At 44.3% G+C, this 20218-nt stretch overlaps 1 protein-coding gene across 2 annotated transcripts in view; it reads left to right on the top strand.

Moving 5' to 3' along the window:
- Window positions 1-713: 713 nt before the first annotated feature.
- The window catches only part of DNAI3 (dynein axonemal intermediate chain 3), a 958656-nt gene continuing 939151 nt past the window's right edge, over window positions 714-20218 (top strand). For both annotated transcript variants that reach the window (XR_014960642.1, XM_085602077.1), the window contains exon 1: window positions 714-849. The gene's annotated coding sequence lies outside the window, so the exon portion shown is untranslated. The remainder of the gene's footprint in view (window positions 850-20218) is intronic.

The following is a 20218-nucleotide window of genomic DNA, read 5'->3' as shown; positions in this document are numbered from 1 at the left end:
AGTCGTGAGTGCAAGGAGGAAGTTTTTGTCCCCCACAGCAGGTCACAACAACCAGACAGACAAGCCTCAGGTGCCTGCGGCCAGTTTTCTCAGATTGAGGTTAGGAGTTTCATTCAAATACTTTACAATGGAATTAGAGAAAAAAACAAGAAACACAAACGTTTTAAATAACTTTGCAATTAAAAAAAAATATGAGTAGATACGGATTAGAAGAAATCCCCTTTTTGGGAATGAATGTTTGCGTACTGCAATTGTGCGCCACATTTTGTTTGGGGTGCCCGGGCCGATTTTTCATCCCAATCCGACCCTGTGCGTGTGACGTGATCATTAGTACATTCAAGTAAAGTGGTTCACTGCAACTCCCACAAGCACCTGTGGTACTATTACTCGCCTTCGCCCAAAACACCCCAGGCAGGCACTGTAAGCAAGAGACTAGATTTTGAACAGTACACTTAACACACCTTCAGATACATTATTCTTGATCTGCATCGGCGGTAGGCTACAAAGCACACATAGGGCAACCTACCGCTGAACAACAAGCATCTACAAACTATCAGTTGCACATATTAGTCACTAGAAATGTTTTACGAAGAGAAGAGACCGCTACTCCGCCTTCTAACCAATCCCGGAAGTCTGCCTAGATTATTCTTCATATGATTGGTTCATTTACAGCCCAATCCACGTGTCTCTGTTCGTTTCCTTGGCAATTGTCGCGTCTCAACAACGCCGGAAGAACTTGACGCGTGCAGTTTGAGCCGTTTGGTATTCACTTGTTTTTATTATTCAGAAGAACCATCTTTAGGAGGACCAAGGAGGGCCATCTGTCCCTGCCAGCGGTCACCGGACCAGGTTAGTTACCGACCGAAGGATCGTTAATTTTGATAGGTTTCCTTTTAAAACCTGTTTGCCGCATCTTACATGATCCATGCAAGAAGAGTCTGGTGATGAAGGGGGTGAGCAGTAGACAACCGAGGGAGGTTCTAGGAGCCTCTGATGAGGCCTGGTGTGTCCCTTCAACTTGAATGAAGCATGGGCATATAGAAGCCTTGCCAGTGCTAGGACAGCATAAACACGTATGTCTAACTAGTGGCGTTATTAACTCTTTGCCTGGCTCCAACATGGCTACCCTTCAGGCCACAACTCACCTGTACACCCTAAACGCGGCGTTATACTTTGCAGGCGCAACGCTTCATTATCCATTTGACAATTTTGTAAAAAAATAAAAATCTCACGATTCCCTCACGCTGTAGTAAATACTGCATGGGCACCAGCAGTGCATGGTCTCGCTCTTGTCAGTAGCTCCATCTCATGTGTCACAACATCAGCTGGTTATGCTTTTCTTCTGTCAACATCAGCTTACATTCTGGAGCTTCCCGCTTTTTTATTTTAACTTTGTGGGGAAGGGTCCCAAAATCCAAATAAGTCTAGTGCTGTTGGCACTAAAGCCGGGGCTGGCAGACTGTGTCATAAGCGACATGAAGCCAATTGCGGTAATGTGCTCCTCACACACTGACAAGAAACAGCACAGACAGAGTTGTGCAAGGTTTCATCACAAACAAGTTCTTAAGTTTCACTATTCAGGTTTGTAGCTCATCTGTTCAGATTTTTATCTGTGGTCTAGAAACAGCTTTAGCAATCTTGTAGCCCTACTCAATTTAGAAAAACTGAAATAAATATGTTGTAGGAAAACGGCTGTTTATATGGTATATCAAAAAGAGGTTTACCGTGCAAAAGAGTTCAGTATGTTACTATTGAACAGGGGCTTGCTCTAGCAATCCCTAGGTGCCCTTCTAGGGAGTAGTGTGGCAGAGCAGCCTTAGGCTTATCAGAGAGGAGTGTAAGACATCTGCACATACGCACAATAGTCAATAAATGATGCACATGACTCCATAAGGAGATCCACACCAATTTATACAAATTACATGAATCTTTATATAACTTTAGACACCAAGATCATCACCATCAGGTAAGTACTTTTTATAATTGAATGTTTGAAGGTCACAGGTTTTTGGTACTTTAAATCGTAATCAAAGCACTTTGTGGTAATGTTAACCTCTGAAGGAAAAACATGTATTGCATTCGGGCACTCGGAAGCGGCTTATTAGACCAATCTTCTGGACTTAAGGTGAGTATGGGGCAAGGTCCAAGGCAGTACCAACAGTTCACTTCGGGCAGCACTGGGGCAGCCGGGTACAGAGGTGCCTTACAGAGTTGGATGCCCTATTCAAGTCTATGAAGATCGGTCTGTCAAAAAAGAGACTGCATGCTTGGGCTGGGGGACCAGTCCGGCTGAACCAGCAAGGGGGTCAACTCTTTTGATGCTCAGGGACGTGAAGACGCCTTTGGTCCCCTTCTCCAGGGGCCAGCCAAAGGATGCAGAGGTGTCTTTAGGTGTCAGATGTATATCCCCAGGAGCACTTGTGGTAGAGGGGGCCTGCAAACAGAAGCTGCAGTCAGCGGCGGGAAGTCCACAGTGGGCAAAGCCAAAGTTAGCTTTGTCTCTAGAGGACTGGGGGACCACGCTGGCACCCATTGGCCCACTTCAGCTCCAACTCCAGCTCGGAAGCATGGATGCAGTGGTGTGTTGCATTGTCAGGATTTTGAGGTCCAGAGCACTGATAGTCTTCTTTGGGGTGTCTTCTGGATGCAGGGAAGCAGCTCTGCTGCTCCACTGGAGGTTTTGAGTCTTTATGGAAGGCAGGAAGTCCTCCCAGGCTTTGGAGGCACAGCAGCTGCAGGACAAGACATCTTTGGCACAGTTTTGATTGGGAACAGCAGACAGTCAGTTGCTGTTCTTCGGTCTTTTGCTTTCGTGGCTCTTCCATGTTCCTCTTTGTAAGTCATCAGGATCTCGGGACCACATTGGTACCATTGTCCCACTTCAGCTTGGGCTAGGCATCTCGGATGCAGTGGTGCTTTCCGGTGTCGGATTTTTACCGTCTTGAAGCCTCACAACTCAGTCTTTGGTTTGTGCAAGATGCAGGGGAACAGCTCCGCTGTTCCACTGGAGTTCCTGAGTCTTTGGAAAAGTGCTGGCCATCCCCCCAGGCTCCGGAGGATCAGCAGCAGGGCAAAAATACTTTAGTGCAATTGTCTAGAATAGGTGAACTGGCCGGCAGGGCTGGTGCCAAGTCAGTTGCTTCTTCTGCAGTTCTTGCTTTCACGACTCTTCTTCTTCTTTTGTTCAGCAGGATCTGATTTCCTGTTGCCATAGCTCCAATAGAACTGAATTTCGGGGCGTTAGGGTGCAATAGTGTAGTAGCCAATGGGCTACTTAACCATGTGGTACTACGCCCCATATATGACCACTTCTTGGGTGCAATGGGCATATCCCTGACCCAGAGATCCAAAATTTGCCATCACCAAGATGGTCACATCCGAAAAGTCATATCCATTTCAGGTTGGCTGGTTCAGGGCTGGTACACACCTGAGGGTGGACACACCTGTCTTGCCTAGCTAGTTTTCCTGCCTGTGCAGGTGTCAGTAGCTCTGAACAAAGGGGGTGAGTTTCCTCTCTTGTGAGAGACGCCAGATTTGCATATCAAAGGCAGGTGGCCTATTTGAAGCTCACCGGCCCTGGAATGCTAATCTGCAGGTCATCCTGTGGGCGGGGGTGCAAAGCAGGCTTGGCTTAAGGTCCCCGTAGAGCAAAGGTCCTCAGCTTGGGGGTCAGAAGTTCCTTTCTGGTGTCAGGCTGGCCAAAACCAGGAAGTCAGCACACCAGTGGTTGGTAAGTGTTCAGGAGCACCTCTAAGTTGGTCTCTGGGTACATGTATTACTAAATCCGACACTGACATCAGTGTGGGTTTATTAATGTGGTATGTTTGATACCAAACATCCCTATTTTGAGTGAAGCCATCATGTAGCTGGAGAAATCATTTTCAGCAGTGTCCAGCACATGCTTTTAGAGTGGCATCCCTGATCACGCGTACTGGCACTAATGGAACTGACCAGTACGGGCGCATATCTGCTCACGCAGTTATGCCCCCACATGTAGTATAGTGCACCCTTCCTTAGGATGGTAAGGCCAGCTGTAGGGGTGGCTTACTTATATTTCATGCAGTGTTGGCAGGCAGGGCATACAGGCTGTGTTCTATGTCGTGTTTTCACTTTTGTCTACACCATGACTCGCAGCCTGCAGTGGCAGTTTGCAAGAGCTTGGTGAGGGGTTCTTTAGGGTGGCACAATTCGTGCTGCCGCCCTTGGGGACCCTCTTGGGTACCTCAGGGCCTAGGCACCAGGGGTACCATTTACTAGGGACTTACAGAGGGTACTAAAGGTGTCTCCAATGGGGAAAACAATTTTGCAGTTTTGGGAAAGAGCTGGCACTGGGGACCTGGTTAGCAGGAACCCAGTGCACTTCAAGTCGAAATCATGTCAAATACCAGGCAAAAAATACGGTGATTATCCGATTGGTCTCACTTGGCCTAGCCTGGTATGGGCGGCTTGCGGTGGTAAAGATGACGGCCGTGGGTCCTTTACTTGTTCCAGATGCTCCCGGCACAGCCGCCGTAAGGTACCCTCCGCAAGTTACAGGACCTGCTTAATAAATTCTTATGGCACAATAGGAGACCGAGAGTCGCTTTACCGCTTCTTACTTCGCCGAAGTCTGCAGGGGGCTGGGTTTTCCGCTTTTATGGGCGTATCGCTGGTTGTAATATCTGGCGTGAGCTCTGGCTTCCACGGAAGAATAGGGCATGGGCCCTTTATTCCTCCCCGGTGACCTCTCCGACTCTTAAGGTGTGGGATCAGTTAGTGGGCTCCCGGGGGTGGACCACATTCCCCTCCCCTATGACCCCTATCGTGGGCCACCCTGACTTTCCGCCGGGATGCGCGTCCCCTGTTTTCCAGCGCTGGCGGGAGGAGGGATGTAAGAGAGTGGGCTCCCTTTTGGAACCGGATGAAGTGATCCCTTTCGCCCCACTGCGCAAAGAGTATTTTGCCCTGCCGAACTCCGACGCCTACCACTTCGCACAGTTAGCACATTGGGTGACCCTCCCCTCCAACTTCGCCTTGATGTCCCGTCCCTTGACCGCTTTTGAGCGCTGGTTGGTTTATAAGAAGGATGATCGGAAGCTCATTTCGGAACTGTATGCAATGATAATGGCGCGTCCTAAACAGCAGCGGTCGAAGGCGCAGGCTCGTTGGGAGACTGAGCTGGGGTGCCAATTAACGAGCAAGGAATGGGAGCATGTTTTCTTTCGCGCCCACCATACAGCGTCAGACACGACGGGGGCAGAATCTGCCTATAAGGTGGCGGCATACTGGTACTATACTACAGCGCGCATTCAGTCTTAGGACCCTACTAAATCTGGTCTTTGCTGGCGGGGTGTGGTCATCCTGGCACTCTCGTTCACTTGCTGTGGCGATGCCCGAAGCTGGTGCGTTACTGGGCAGCGATCTTGGACGACCTTGATGAGGCGTTTCAGATCAAGCTGCCGCGGGACCCCGTGCACACACTGTTAGGTCTCCCTCATCCCAAGTCCTTTCCCCTGCGCACGCGGAGGGGTAGACAGCTTGCGTTGGCACTCCTCGCGGCGCGGCAGGTTTTGTTGGCGCAGTGGGGCTCCTCGGCTGTGCCAGACCCGAGGGACTGGATCCGGAGGCTCTGGCACCTGCTTGCGATGGAGCGCCTATCGCTCAGACTTGATGGGAGTGGCTCGGAATACGTGAAGCTCTGGGGCCCTTTTTTGCGGCTTCTGTCAAAGGAGTTGCGGGAAGTTATGTGCCCCAAATATTTGCAAAGTCTTCAGCTTATCCCTTTGGAGCCGGCAGGGGCTACTGGGGAGGGTTGACTTCTCTTTGATCCAGGCTGTTCACTCTCAGGGCTTCGGGGAGGAGGGTAGAGGCTGAAGCGGAGAGGGTGGGGAGGGTTGGGAGAGGGGTTTATCTGTTTTGTTTTTGAACTTTTCTTCTAAAATGTGATACATGAACAATTGCCTGACAGGCCTGGCCTGTGCTCCATCATTTTTTTGCGGGGTCGCCCTCCGGGCTGTAGACCTGTGCGCAGTGTATGGCATATTCTGTTTCGCTCTGCCGGCCGAAGGATGTAGGCAGTTGAGTCGTGTACTTTGCAGGTGTATCACTCAATAAAAAGGATTGATTCTAAAAAATACGGTGACCAGTCAAAAAGGGCACTTTCCTACATATGTGTACATATACTGATACTTTTCACTATAGGTATCATATAGCCATATTTATACATTCACCATCTAGATAAACTCCAGCCTCAACCAACAACCCTGAAGTTTTTTAAATGTTTTTGTTTGACCTACCTATTGTGAAAAGTGCATCAGTAAGGGAGACCAAATCCTGTCACCCATTACAAAAAAAACCTCTACCCCTATGCAAAACAGTTACATTCCGCGTGGAAACAATTGATTTTATACATAATACACAGAGAGTCTTATGGTCAGTCCTCTTCATATGTTGGTCTGTTTAGTTGTCATTCACATTTTGCCTCCTCACACCACAGAATATGGGGCTATTGATCAGGTCATTTTGCTGGCCCTCTTGCACAGTGAGTGATGGAATTTTTTCTCATCATGTGCAAATCTGCCTAAAGAGAAGTGCATTTCAGTGCTGGTGTTGGTTGGCTAACACTTTACTTTGCCAATGCTTTCCATTCTTTATTTGTTTGTCATTCTTGTGTTTTTAAAGCATGTTTTCAAATATCAGCGATTCAATGCCAATAGTACCTTTATGTCTGTGAATTAATCCAATTTTACTGTGATGTTAAATTAAACGAAAAAAGTGTTTCTAAGCAAAAAGGTTTGTACACCTGATCTTGGTATACCTGGCTACTAGAGAGCACCCATACTATTCTGTGGTGGTTAACCTTATTTTTACGGTTCAGACTTTTATTGGAAGTGCTTGGCTGCCACATTTAGGTGTCAGCAAGGACATCTTATCAATCTTCTTTTTATTTTTATTGCACATGGTCAAAAAAGCTTTGAGAAGAAAATAAACATCGCATCAGTGTGCCTTGGCTAGATCTTTTGACTTTGCCAATATTTATTTTTCTTTGCATTCTGGTTCTTGTAGCTCCATATTTTCTATTGCAAATCCAGACCTTCAAGAACCAAAAAACAAACCTCAACTGGATGAGCTACACACACATGCTTGTAATCAGGAAAGTTAAAAGTTCTGGTCTCAAATAGAAGTGGTGCAACATGTTGAGCTGTAATTCACACTTCCTTGCTAATAGAACCGGTGTGTTATGAGCAGCAGCCATACCAGCTTATTTACAGACTTATCCCAGCTATGCACAGTGCATTGAGAATCCTTATACTCAAAAATCAGGTACAGAAGTGAATCGATAGTGCAAGTTTCTTATATTGACAGGACAGGTACAACTGTCTCGGAAGACCTAGGTTCAGAACAGGCAGCAGCATTAATTTACACACAAACTTGCAAAAGTGCACGGTTCCTTCACACAAACAGCACAAGCACATTAAAGGAACTAATAGTGCGACTTCCCCTCGCCAGTAGTCACAGTTGATGCTTCATAGCCAACAACAGTGCAAGCTTCCCTCACTTAAACACAGCAAAGATTCAGTATGCACACAACCAGTAGAGGCCGCAATATTGCAAACTTTCTCCACGCATATCTTGGGCTTAGACAACTAAATGCATTGTGCAATAAGCACTTTACTCAAACCTGGGCATTTTGGGGCTAACTGCATGGTAATGAGTCGAAGGCCAGTTATGGATCTAACTCTTGCTCCTCTGTGGTGTCCCTGCTGTTCTGCCTCCTACCTCAGGTAATTCTAGGCCAGCCAGGTGTTTGGAACATAAAGTGTGTGCAGGAAATCCCTGTACTTGGCAGCAGCTCAACAACAACCAACAACTGCCTCCTGGAGCTTCTGCTGCGAGTGCATGATGTTGTAATGGAGGCAGAGGACAGATGGGGAAGGTTTAAAACGATAAAGAGTGCCATCTTTTGCCGTAAAAATATCTCAGTGCACCACGAGTTCACCTATCACGACCACAAGTTATCACTGCACTGCTACCTCAACATTGTACTTTCACCTAACAGACCTAAAGCAATATACACTCTCAACTCATAGCAATCCCTTCGCTGTGGTCCCATCTTTCAACACTACACTATCATCCTCCATGCACTATCACTTAATAATGTCACATTAACAACTTTCACCAGCAAACTGTACCCACGAACATACTGATGGAGCCAGGTTCCATGTTCTAGGCTTACTCTGGAACCCTTGGCCATTGTCTCTTTGCTGTCTGCTTGAAAGTGTGGAGGGGAGAAAATGTTGATTAACCAATTATACATTACAGTTCCAATGACTTATGACTCCGAAGAATCACAGACTCATAATTCAAAGTTTAGTTAGTTTATTACAAAGCCAAGAACAGCGGGACATACAAAAACCTCAAAATGAGGGCGTAGAAATACATTGGAATTAATACAAAGCCAAATCTACAGTTGAACCTTGAATGCTTATGCGAAGCTGTTGTAGGAGTATGTGAATACAATGGATGTAAGGGATTGCTATGTGTGTAAACAGTTACCAGCGTCAGTTGAACAGGGTATCAGATACCATCATTTGCCCTTGATGTATGGTATCACTTGTAGTTTGCTGCTTAGCATGTTTTATGGTAAGGGTCATTACGAGTACTATTTCTCGAATTATGATGTGGTGCTTTCAGAGGTTCCAGATTACAAGCACCTGAACACATATGACTATTACAAGCAAGAAGAGAGGATAGGGAAGTACTTCATACCTACTGTTACATTAGACACAGCTTATGCACATAGACATAATTTGACTGACATAGAAAAGGAGTTTGTAGACCAAGTAGAAGACAGACATAGAAAGACAGTAGAAAAGGAAATTTTGAATGGACCAAGGAGGAGTTAGCTCACAAGGCTAAGCGAAGTCATGGTTCAAGAACTTTAGATTGGGAGCAACGAGGAAAGCTTTGCATTTGGCAGGTACAAACATATTATGACAAGATATTTTTGGGACAAAGTGTGTATGATCAGATCTTTACGACTGAAGCCACTGCAAAGAAGTTCTTACAGGAGACGGTACAAGTGGTGCCCAATGTCTATTTTGTGTGTGGGAAAAATGCTTATGTATGACTGCCACTGAATTGGTACAGTGCATGTTATGTGGCCGTTGTGTTTCCAAAGATATACCATGTGGAGGATTTGAAGCCTTTGAAGTAGAAGCCACTGCATGGAGAGAAACATTGTACGAGTGCAGGGGAGATTGTAGGGGATGTGTTTGGAGCATTGATACCAAGTTAGGGAGTAGCTATGAATAATGTCAAGATTAGAAAGTTGTCAACTATAGTGGACAAGTTGTCAGTCAATACAGCTCAGTCATTACTACTTGTGGATGGAGAGATGGTTTTAATAAGGGCTATGGTGATGCAAAACTGTCTTGCTTTAGATGTGTTATTAGCCAAAGAAGGCGGAGTCTGTAAAATGTTGAGGGTTCAAAAGTGCTGTACTTATATCCCAGATCATAGTAAGGATCTGAGGAAGCATATAGGTAACATTACATCTTGAGATACATGACTTGGCAATGGAGGGAGTTTGGAGAAAGGTTGGTAAAGGATTTGGAAAGATTGGAAGTTGGTTTGAAAATCTTGGGAAGGGAATTATTTGGTTATATCCTGAAGCCAATAGTCATAGTTGTGGTTTGTGTCATCCTTTTTTGATGGGAACAGTGAAAGCTTTCAAGTGGCATAGATCGAGACAACTTGAGAATTCTCTTAGACAGTGAGAGAGGAGACTGGAGAGACTGCAGGGCAGTCACTATGAGAATCTTGAGAGTTTGGAGAAGTTTCAACAGGGAAGACTGGCTACAACTTCTATTTAGGTCGGTTCTTTCTACAGGAAATATGGTGAGTGTGATGACACTAATCATCAGAGGGGGGATCTGATAGAGCGCAAAGTGCTCTGTCGTTTGTAGGGGTGCATTATAAACATGGGTAGTCCGCACCCGCATAATCTTTTACTGTATTAACATTTGTGCCCTTAGATTGTGTACTGTAATAACACGTAAGGTGAAGTGATAGGCATATTTCTATATAGCGTGGAGAAATCAACATTGCAATTACATACTATTCGATGAAAGCCTTAATGTGAAGAATTTTTTATGTAACTAATGAACTATAATTCGTTGAGATGTAAAACAGTGATTTAAATGTGCTTAGTAAAAATGATCACATATATGTGTGCTTAATGAAATTACATGTTGTTTCTTATGTTGGCCGAATTCTGTATGCCTGATGTGTATTTCTCCCTGCTGCTCTTGAGCTAGATTTGCTAGTAGAATTCATGTGTATGCAAAACTTGTTCTCTCTCACGTTTCTGTTGCAGGTAGAGAAACCCATTTTTGGTAGTTAAAATTATGTCTTTGTTTTAGGAGTTAGGCTTAGGGAGTATGTTTCCTGACCAAGACCCAATCCCCTGGACACAGGTCATGGCAGAGGTCCTACAAAGTCAGTGCAGTCGCAGCTTCAACCTGGTGAGACACAGAACAGACTATGTCAGCCAGTCCTTTGCAATAATCAAGGATCAAATCCTTGGTGATGTTTATCAATGCTGTAGATGGCACTCCTCATCAAAATTTAATGCGTGGATAATTCAGTTCTCCTATCTGGAGTACTGCGCAAACTAATCAGTACCAAAGGCAATGCATCAGGCCATCTAAGTGACGTAGAGGAGCACACTTTTGTCATTCTCATCTTTAAGGTTCCATTGACCTGCTCCACAAAGCCAAATGCCTCCGGCCTGTAGCTACAGTGTAATGTCTGATCAACTTGCAAAACAGTGCACAACAGCTTCATGATCTCACTATGGAAGTGAGTTCCTTTGTCTGATTCAAATGAAGTTGGAAACCCGAACTGCGGAATCAACCCTCTAAGTAACCGCTTGGCTACTGTAAGGCTATCACACCTGCTAAACGGGCATGCTTCCAACCACCGTGAAAAGATGCACACCACAACCAGAATGTACCTCAGCCCATTGCACCCAGGCATCTCAATGAAATCTAACTGAATCCTATTAAAGGGACCACCCGACTTCCAGATGTGACTCAAAGCAGCCACAGTTTTCTTTCCAGCATTCATCTTGTGGCACGTAACACACCTGTGACACACTGCTTCTGCAAACACACGAAATCTTGGGTTAAACCATGTTTGTCTGAACACTCGCACCATTGCATCTCTCCCAATGTGAACTGCTCCATGAATCTGTCTTGCCATAGGGCTCAACAGGCATTCCGGTAACACCGCTCTCCCATTTGTTGAAACCCAAATGCCATCTTCTCTCTTTTCAAAACCTGCTTTGATCCAACCAGCTTCTGCTTGATCTGACACTTCTCCCTGCAGACGCTTGACCTGATCCCAAGTGTCCGCTATGGCTAACATCATGCTGAGCTCTGTTCTTTCTGTGCTCTCGCCTAAGTAATCCCCATTAAAGATGCAAGCATTAACAGCACAAAAGCGTGCAACTTCGTCCGCGTATCTTTTACCCATGGTGACAAAATCCTCCGCCTACCCATGGGCAGCACACTTTACCACGGCCACTTCCTTTGGTCGCTGTAAGGCATTCAACTGTCGTCTCACAAATGCCCCATTTCTGATAGGAGATCCTGATGATGTTAAGAACCCTCTCTGTGACCATAGCTGTCCGAAGTCATGAACCACACCGAAACCGCATTGGCTATCGGTATAGATGGTGACTCAGATATGACCAGAAACAAGGCATGCACGTGCAAGGCAATGATCTCAGCTACTTGTGCACACTGTAATCCCTGTAAACCACTAGCTTTCACAACTCCAAAAATGGTACAGACCGCAAAAGCTGCTCTCAAGTAACCCTCATTGTCTCTTAGACATGAACAGTTGATAAAAAGGACTTGTTCTGAATCAGAGAGTGGTTCATCAAAAATGTCAGGTCTTGGTTTGGTACAGAGTTCAGTCACATCCAGACAGTCATGGTCCTCACAATCTTCTCCCTCAATGCTTGGAACAGGTATCAAAGTAGCAGGATTTAATACAGAGCATCTTTTCAAGATGACATTCTCAGAGGTCAATAAAATCTGCTCATAGCGGGTGAGCCTGTTATTAGTCAAATGCCGTGTTTTGGTTCTCGTCATCAGGAGCTCCGCTGAGTGTGGAACATAAACAGTAAGGGGATAACCCATCACAATACTTTCACACCTCTCAATGATGACACCAGTTGCAGCAACAGATTTAAGACATCCGGGCAACGCTGAAGCTACAGGATCTAATGTAGCTGAGAAGTAAGCCACTGGTCTACAGACACACCCATGTATCTGGGTGAGTACAGATAGTTTATAACCCTCCCTCTCGCAACAGAATAATGAAAATGCTTTATAATTCGGCATTTCCAGAGCTGGGGCATAACACAGGCTTTCTCTAAGCTCTAAGAAGGCCATCAAGCATTCATTATCCCATGGTACCGGATCACTCACATCCTTGTGTGCCTATATCTGCAAAGGCTTCGTCTTCAATGAGAAGTTGGGAATCCATTGTCAGCAGTAACCAACCATTCCCAAAAACATTCTGACTTCCTTCTGTGTAGTAGGTGGATTAATTTTCATGATCGCCTCAATGTGGTCTGGAGACGCCTTTCTCAATGCGATGACCCAGATACATGACCTTGTGTCCATTCTCTGCCAAGTTATTTAAGAGAGCAATGGTATCATCCCTACAAGTCTCCTCGATCTCTGAAGCAATGTACTGCACAAGCACTGAGCTTTTCGGCAACACCAAGCTCTCAAGATTCTTTTTCAAGATCTGGTTAAAGATGGATGGACTCTCAGTATACCCTTGTGGAATACAACACCATGTTATCACATGGTTCTCTAGCCAGCAAGCAAACAAAAACTGGCTTACCTCATGTAAGGGTATCGAAAAGATTGCTTGACACAAATCAATCACATTTGAAATAGGATCACAGATGGATTCGGTACCACAGGACAACATGGAATCACAATTACTTTGACCCTTCTCAGGTCCTGCACAATCCTGTACTTTCCATTCGGTTTCTGTAAACCCATTATAGGTGAATTGCACAGATTTCCCATGATCAGATTTAGGATGACCTGCGCGACCATGGACTAAATCACTGGTGTAATTACCGCCACTGTTTCCGGGGTCAGGTTGTACTGGGGAGTTCTTGGGAATTCAGCATCTGGCTTAATTTGTATACGAACGGCTCAACCCCTTAAATCAGTCCTATCTCTTCTCCTGTAAAATCCCACACCACAGGATAGACAGTGTCTCTCAGATTGTATGGCATATAATCCATTGTTAGCACCGGATACATGTCTACACAATGATTCTGATTCACTATTTTCAATGTAATATCATCATCATTAGTCTGCAATTCCAGGCTGATGAGCGTGGAATAGATGGTACAGTTCAATTTTCACAAGAGATCACGGCCCAACAAACAGACTGGACTTGAAGCGCACACCACAAAATGGTGTTGATCCTGAAATGTTCCTATTCTCACAGGTATCTCATCCGTCAATGGGTTTGTCATTCTTCAATTGGCAACTCCTACAATTTGGATTGATTGTTCCGAGAGGGGGAGGTTTGGGACTAATGCAGATCTCACAGTAGAACGGGTAGCACCAGTATCAATCAAGAACATATTGGGATGACCATCTACTTCTGCCTTCTACCTCTAAGACTGCTCCAAGGGTACAGTTTTCCTCCCCCTTCAGGCACCGTCATTCCAATGGGTCTGGAACAAATTCATCCAAAGTCTCCATGAAGGGCATCTGATGATATGCCCGATTACCCTGAGAAATTCTCGGAGGTTGGGGTACCTGCACTAGTTGATTCGGACCTCCCCGTTTATGGATCTAGGTCTTGTTACAGTGTTGATAACATCAGACACCTGTATACTTTCCTCATCCTGAAACTGATTCACCGGATTTAAACAATACTCGCTCTTCCAATGCTCTATTTTGTGACCATGATGACAGGCAGTAGTTCTCTTCAATGTAACAATGTCTACCCCTGACTCTGGATCTGTTCTTTTTCCTTGTCCTGCATTGTTTGATGCCTTCGGAGTCCCTCCTTGATCATTCCCTGATTCTCCCCTAAGGTCTCTCCATTCGTCTACGCCTGTTCTACTCTGTTCGCATTCCTCATCTGAACCAGCATTAGTTTGTCCTTCATTTTCCTGTGCTTAGAATCCTTCTCATCACTACAATATCTGGCAGACCGTAGGATCTTGACCACAGACTTGTTCTGCCAGCAGATTAGATGCTGCTAAATCATGACACTAATCTCCGGTTTCTATCCCAACACAAACTTGGACAAAAACTGTCCCATATCTTTCGGGTCTGAGGTATCCAACCCACTGTACTGCTTGAATGCTTGCAACAGCCTTTCGTAATATGCATTTATTGATTCCTTAGGCTGTTGGTTAGTTCGGTCTATCTTGACCCAATTGATATCTTGTGGGGCAATCTTAGACTGTAACCATGTAATGACCTGTTCGAACTATTTCATGACCAAAGGTGAAGGACCATTAGTTATGGGTCTATGGTTCGGTAGAAGGCCTATCAATTGCAATTTTACATGCGGACCACAAGTCGCTAGGAACCACAATGTTGAATAGTGTATTCAAATCAATCCACAACACCTTTGAAATTTTCTCAAAGCAATCGAATTGCTTATACCATTCAGCAGGTTTCTCCCTCAGCCGAGGAATGTCATTTGTGAACGCTGCTAAGTTACCTCTGCTTCAAAGCACATGCACATACCTTCCACTTGGTACCTCTCGCAATGGGTAAACCTCCCGGCGGAGGCGTTTCCCCTGTCACCATCCTAACATTCTTCTTTTTCGACCATCTTTCTTCCCATTTATCAAGCATGCTCCATGTGTGTATCCCTACGACCAGCTCTCGAATATGTGTCTTCAACCATATGACCCTTTTCTCCTCTAGTTCCTGATCAGTGTAAGTCAGCCTATGGTTTTCCTGCAACATTTTTGTCTTAGACAAATCCACATCATACTTTTCAGCCAGTTCTGTCAGTTTCTGATGTGCTCGCCTTGCTTTATGAGTGAAATCCTCTGCTACGAACAAAAGTTCATCCTGTTCATAAAATTCTATCTTTACCAAAGGCAAGATTCCTCTGATTATCTCATCCACTTCTGCTTTTAGCCTCACTACAGTTCACAATTTTGCTTTCACTGCAGCTTTGATCGTTCCCTAACTTGACGCACTACTCTGTCCTTCCCCTTCACAACTCTGCTTCCTTTGTCAACTTCCTGAGCCTGTAGTCTGCAAGACATGCTGATCTCCAGATGCTCCCTGATATGTAGCTACCTCTGATATCCTTCCCATGGGTCCTCTAACTGGAGTTTCCCACATCCCCAGATCTGAATTCGAGTTTGTTAGTGACACTGATTGTATTGTACTAGACCCAACACTCACCCTCAAAGAGTCTACGGTTGCTGGCAATGGGGTGCTAGCTTCTACAGGCACCAAAAATGGACCGTTTCCATTCATTGTTACATTCCTTCCTGGGTTGACCCTTTTCCCCAAACCTGGCTGCTGTTGACTCAGTTTTCGACTAAACTCGGAACATACACAGAAACTACAGGTCCGATGGTAACCGGTGCCGTAAGGGCTTCCAGCAACCTTATATCCACGTTAACTCCACTTGCCTCCACAACTTCAAATAATGCTATCCCTTCTGCTCCTGCTGAAATCTTTCCCATATTCCTGCACTATGTTCTGCCTGTAGCATTACCATTTTTTCTGTGCTCGCTGCATTTGCCAATTCTCGCCTTCCTTCTTCTGAATGTGGATTGTATGGTGGAGGACGCTCTGCTAATAACCTGTCTAACAAGCTGTCATCAGTATAACTCCCATCATCTCTATCCTCATCCCTATTCCAAGCATCTCCCTCTTTTACTAATAGAGTGTACAACCTCTCTCCCTCAATGGTGTCTACTTTCCACCTCTTCAACTGTGCGTCCCATCATGCATCCTGATATGCTTTCATTGCTCTCCTCATTCTCCCTTGAACTATTTTCCCTGTTATTTGCCTAAGCTGTTCGCATCCAAGCATCTAGTGCCCTCAAAGTGTGTTGGTCTGGGTGGAGGCTGTCATGAAGACATCACTCCCCTTAACTGATACAACACCTCTAATCAAATTGACCCATAATGTGGAAAAGCCAAATCTCCCTCTTTCTCAGTAATCTTGTGCCAATTTTGAATCCAACCTATAGTATGGGGTCCTACATTTGTTGCCATGTAATGTGCTGGGGTATTCTCGGGCGGTGCTTCCTCACCCACTCGTGTCACCACGCCTCTATCTTCCTTACTTAGGGCACGTAATACCTTAAAACATTGCATGATTAAAACAATTTTCCTCAACAACAAGATTTCTCGCTTCAACTTTCCAGACTATCACCATCCAATACCAGTGTGGCGTTACACCAATTGACCTACCGCAGCGCTGTACACTCTGATGTCACCCTTGTCCACCTCACATTGGTTCACCCTCCGTCACAATCTCACTTTACACATTCACTCTCGCAATCATCAAAACAAGTACTTGTCTGCTTTTCTAAAAGATTGATAGAATTCAATTACTCAAGAACATCCACGCGCCGGGACTCTCGACTTTCGCTGGCCATTCGAATCGATGTAGTCCACCCCTGCACACAAGGATTTCCACACAATTCTAACCAGTCCACTCACACAAAGTTCCCTTACTCAGTCGGGTTGTCGATAGTGCTTCACGACTTCCCAACAAACCAGCGGTCAGACAATTGCAACAAATCTTTGTTTTCTACACCACAAATATATATCGGGATCTTAGGCTACCCCTAAGCCCGATAACCAAACAAAACTCTTGGACTACACGCATCCAGTCCGAAACCAAATTCACTCAACTCTCATCCTAACTCTGCAAGACATCACACAATGAAATAATCACCGCAATCTATGACACAACGCATCCCTATTGATACTCACTCCTCCGTTCACCGATGTTCTCGCCGCACCATCATCTTCATCAGTTGCTACCAAAATCCGTTGTTCTCCGTTCTCAATCATTGTGCAATTTCTGGGGCTTTACGGGTCTAACTCTTTTCTAGAGTTTCTAGATTCTCACTTCAAGAGACAACTGTCCTACAATGCTACCAACTGATGGAGCCGGGTTCCACATTCTAGGCTTACTTTGGAACCCCTGGTTGATGTCTCTTTGCTGTCTGCTTGAATGTGTGGAGGGGCGAACATTTTTGTTAAACAATTATACATTACAGTCCCAATGACCCATGACTCAAAGAATCACAGACTCCTCATTCAAAGTTTAGTTAGTTCATTACAAAGCCCAAGAACAGCTGGACATACAAACACCTCAAAATGAGGGTGTAGAAATAGATTGAAACTAACACAAAGCCAAATCTATGGGTGCGGTTAAGATGCAGCATACACAGAATAACCAATTCTAGAATCAGAACACAGAATATAACTGCCCCAATGTCAAGAGTCCCCTTCATTGAAAGTTTGTAGGTAAAGAGCATTAGTCCATCCCTATACTATCACTAAAAAGGCATCCCTACTTAACATTTCCCAGGCAAGTTCCGAAAAGGTGTCTGCAAGTGAAGGCTTCCTAAGAAGACCATTCACAATGAATGGGCCAGGTAGCATGAATCTAAGATGCTCTCTCTCTCAAGACAAGGCAGAAGTCCCCGGACTTTGTTCCTAACCTCAATAGAAGAATCGATTCATTCGGTCCCATCAGGCCTTGCGACATCACCCCTTCCACATAAGACACCTCCTCGTAGGTAACTTTCCATCCGGCAGCGATGCTCCCAGGCCTTAGGTCAATGACCTTGATTCCCAGGTTCTCTCCGGTGAGAAAAGAACACCATCACTCATTATCAGCATCTCCGTTCAATGTATCTTCTCCTCCCTAAGCCTAACTCCTAAAACAAAGACATTATTCTAACTAACAAAGATGCGTTTCTCCACCTGCAACAGAAACGTGAGAAAGTTTTGCATACACATGCATTCTACTAACAAATATAGCTTGAGAGCAGCAGGGAGAAATACATAGCAGGCCTACAGAATTCGGCCAACATAAGAAACAACATACAATTTCATTAAGGACACATATACATGTTCATTGTTACTCAGCACATTTAAATCAATGCGTTACATCTCAACGCATTATAGTTCATAAGTCACATATAAAATTCTTCACATTAAGGCTTTCATTGAATAATACGTAATTGCAATGTTGATTTCTCCACGTTATATAGAAATATGCCTATCACTTGACCTTGCACGGTATTACAGTGCACGATCTAAGGTCACAAATGTTAACGCAGTTAAAGATTATATGCAGGTTCGGACTACTCATGATTATACTGCACCCCTACAAGCGACAGAGCACTTTGCGCTCTATCACTACACTACCACCCTTTACCACTAGATTAACAAATTATAGCACAAAATTACCTTCAAACTGCTCTTCCATTCATAACCACATAATAACCCACATATTAAACTAAAAACTCCACGGGAAATAGACTGCGGATGAGGTACAGCAACAACAAAACACAACACCACCATATTACAGAATAACAAAACTACACTTATACAACACATCACCAGCACAGAGCAAAAACACAACAATAAAACCAGTAAAATAGTATATCACATCACTAGACAAAACCAGACAAAAAAATAAGATAACAACAATAGCCTATCAACAAAACAGAATTACAAACAAAATAATGACAAAAAAACAGAATAAGACATCAGAGACACAATAATAGTGCAACAAAACAGTGCAACACAACAGTGCTAGGAATCCACAACACAACGCGGTTGCCAATACAGTACAACACTGCAAAACACGACTCAGCTACACATAACAGCAAAGCACACGTCGATTAGGCCACGAGGCAAGATTGTAAAACTACAATTATAAAACATCAGAACACTGATGATCACAATAATATTACAACCCAACGAAACATGGTTCAAGGCACAGCAACACAATATTTAACACTTCAACACAATGTTGATTAATTACAGTACACCACAACAACAACACAACAAGTTCAACAAAACACACCCAATACAGCCTCAGTAACTGCACAACATAATGATACAGCCACTATTATACGAGACAATGATAACAAAACAGAACACAATAATGCCTACAGAAAAACACGTCACTATAGTGAAACAGCAATAATAACAGAAAACACACAACCACATGAACAACAACATTCTAATAAGACATAATCATAGCTATAAAACCCGCAGTACACAGTAACACTGGCAGAACAAGCAAAATACCTTGACCCACGATTAAAAACCAGTACTTTAAATGGACAGGGATTTCTAACGGGAGAGCATCAATATTCTCCAAATGGAAATGTATGTGCATTAAAAGCACTGCACAAAGGCATAAGAACAGCTCAACACAAGGCCCACTCAACAAATAGCATTAGAAGCACACAATAAACAGTGCAACACAAGTCAATAATAGCAACAACACAACAGTGCAATTCTGTCATCGGTCAGTGGTGTCTTTTTTGTGGCACACGGTTTCATATTATAATAGAGTTGTGATTGTGCTGTGTTTTCGTATTTTAATGTCTTGTTGTGTTGGGTAGTGATTTTTCGGACTTTTCTTAAAGGGTATAATGAATCAGGACATTTGCGACATAATGGTGGGCACACTTAGCATAACGTAGGCCTTGGCATGATGTTGGTAGTTATTTGCATAATTTTGACACCTCTGACATGATGGTACACACTTATGGCATTATGGTGGCAATTATTGGCATAACGATGGTAACCCTTAACACAATGTAGTCATCTATGGCATCTTAGTGCCCACCACAAGCACAATGTTGACCATGGATAATGGTGGTAATTCTTGCCATAGTATTGACACTTGAGACATGACGGTGCTCACTCACTGGAATAATGATAATTCCTTATATATTTTTGGCATTGTTGGTACGGTGGTGCCCAGCAGTGGTGTAATGCATGGACTGCCATAAACTGTTAGTTCTTAGTATTTTTTTTTAAATGTTGCCTCGGCCTATACATTTGTTGTAACCTTCTTTCATCTATCCATGCCCTCACTCATTCACCCAGGTGCCCATCCATGCACTCTCCCATTTAATTATTAATTCGTGGATTAACATATT

The sequence above is a fragment of the Triturus cristatus genome, chromosome 4_2, assembly GCF_964204655.1.
Source record: "Triturus cristatus chromosome 4_2, aTriCri1.1, whole genome shotgun sequence".
Lineage (NCBI taxonomy): Eukaryota > Metazoa > Chordata > Amphibia > Caudata > Salamandridae > Triturus > Triturus cristatus.
Note: the sequence above shows the minus strand (reverse complement) of the source record. Positions and strands in the feature narration are given on the sequence as shown.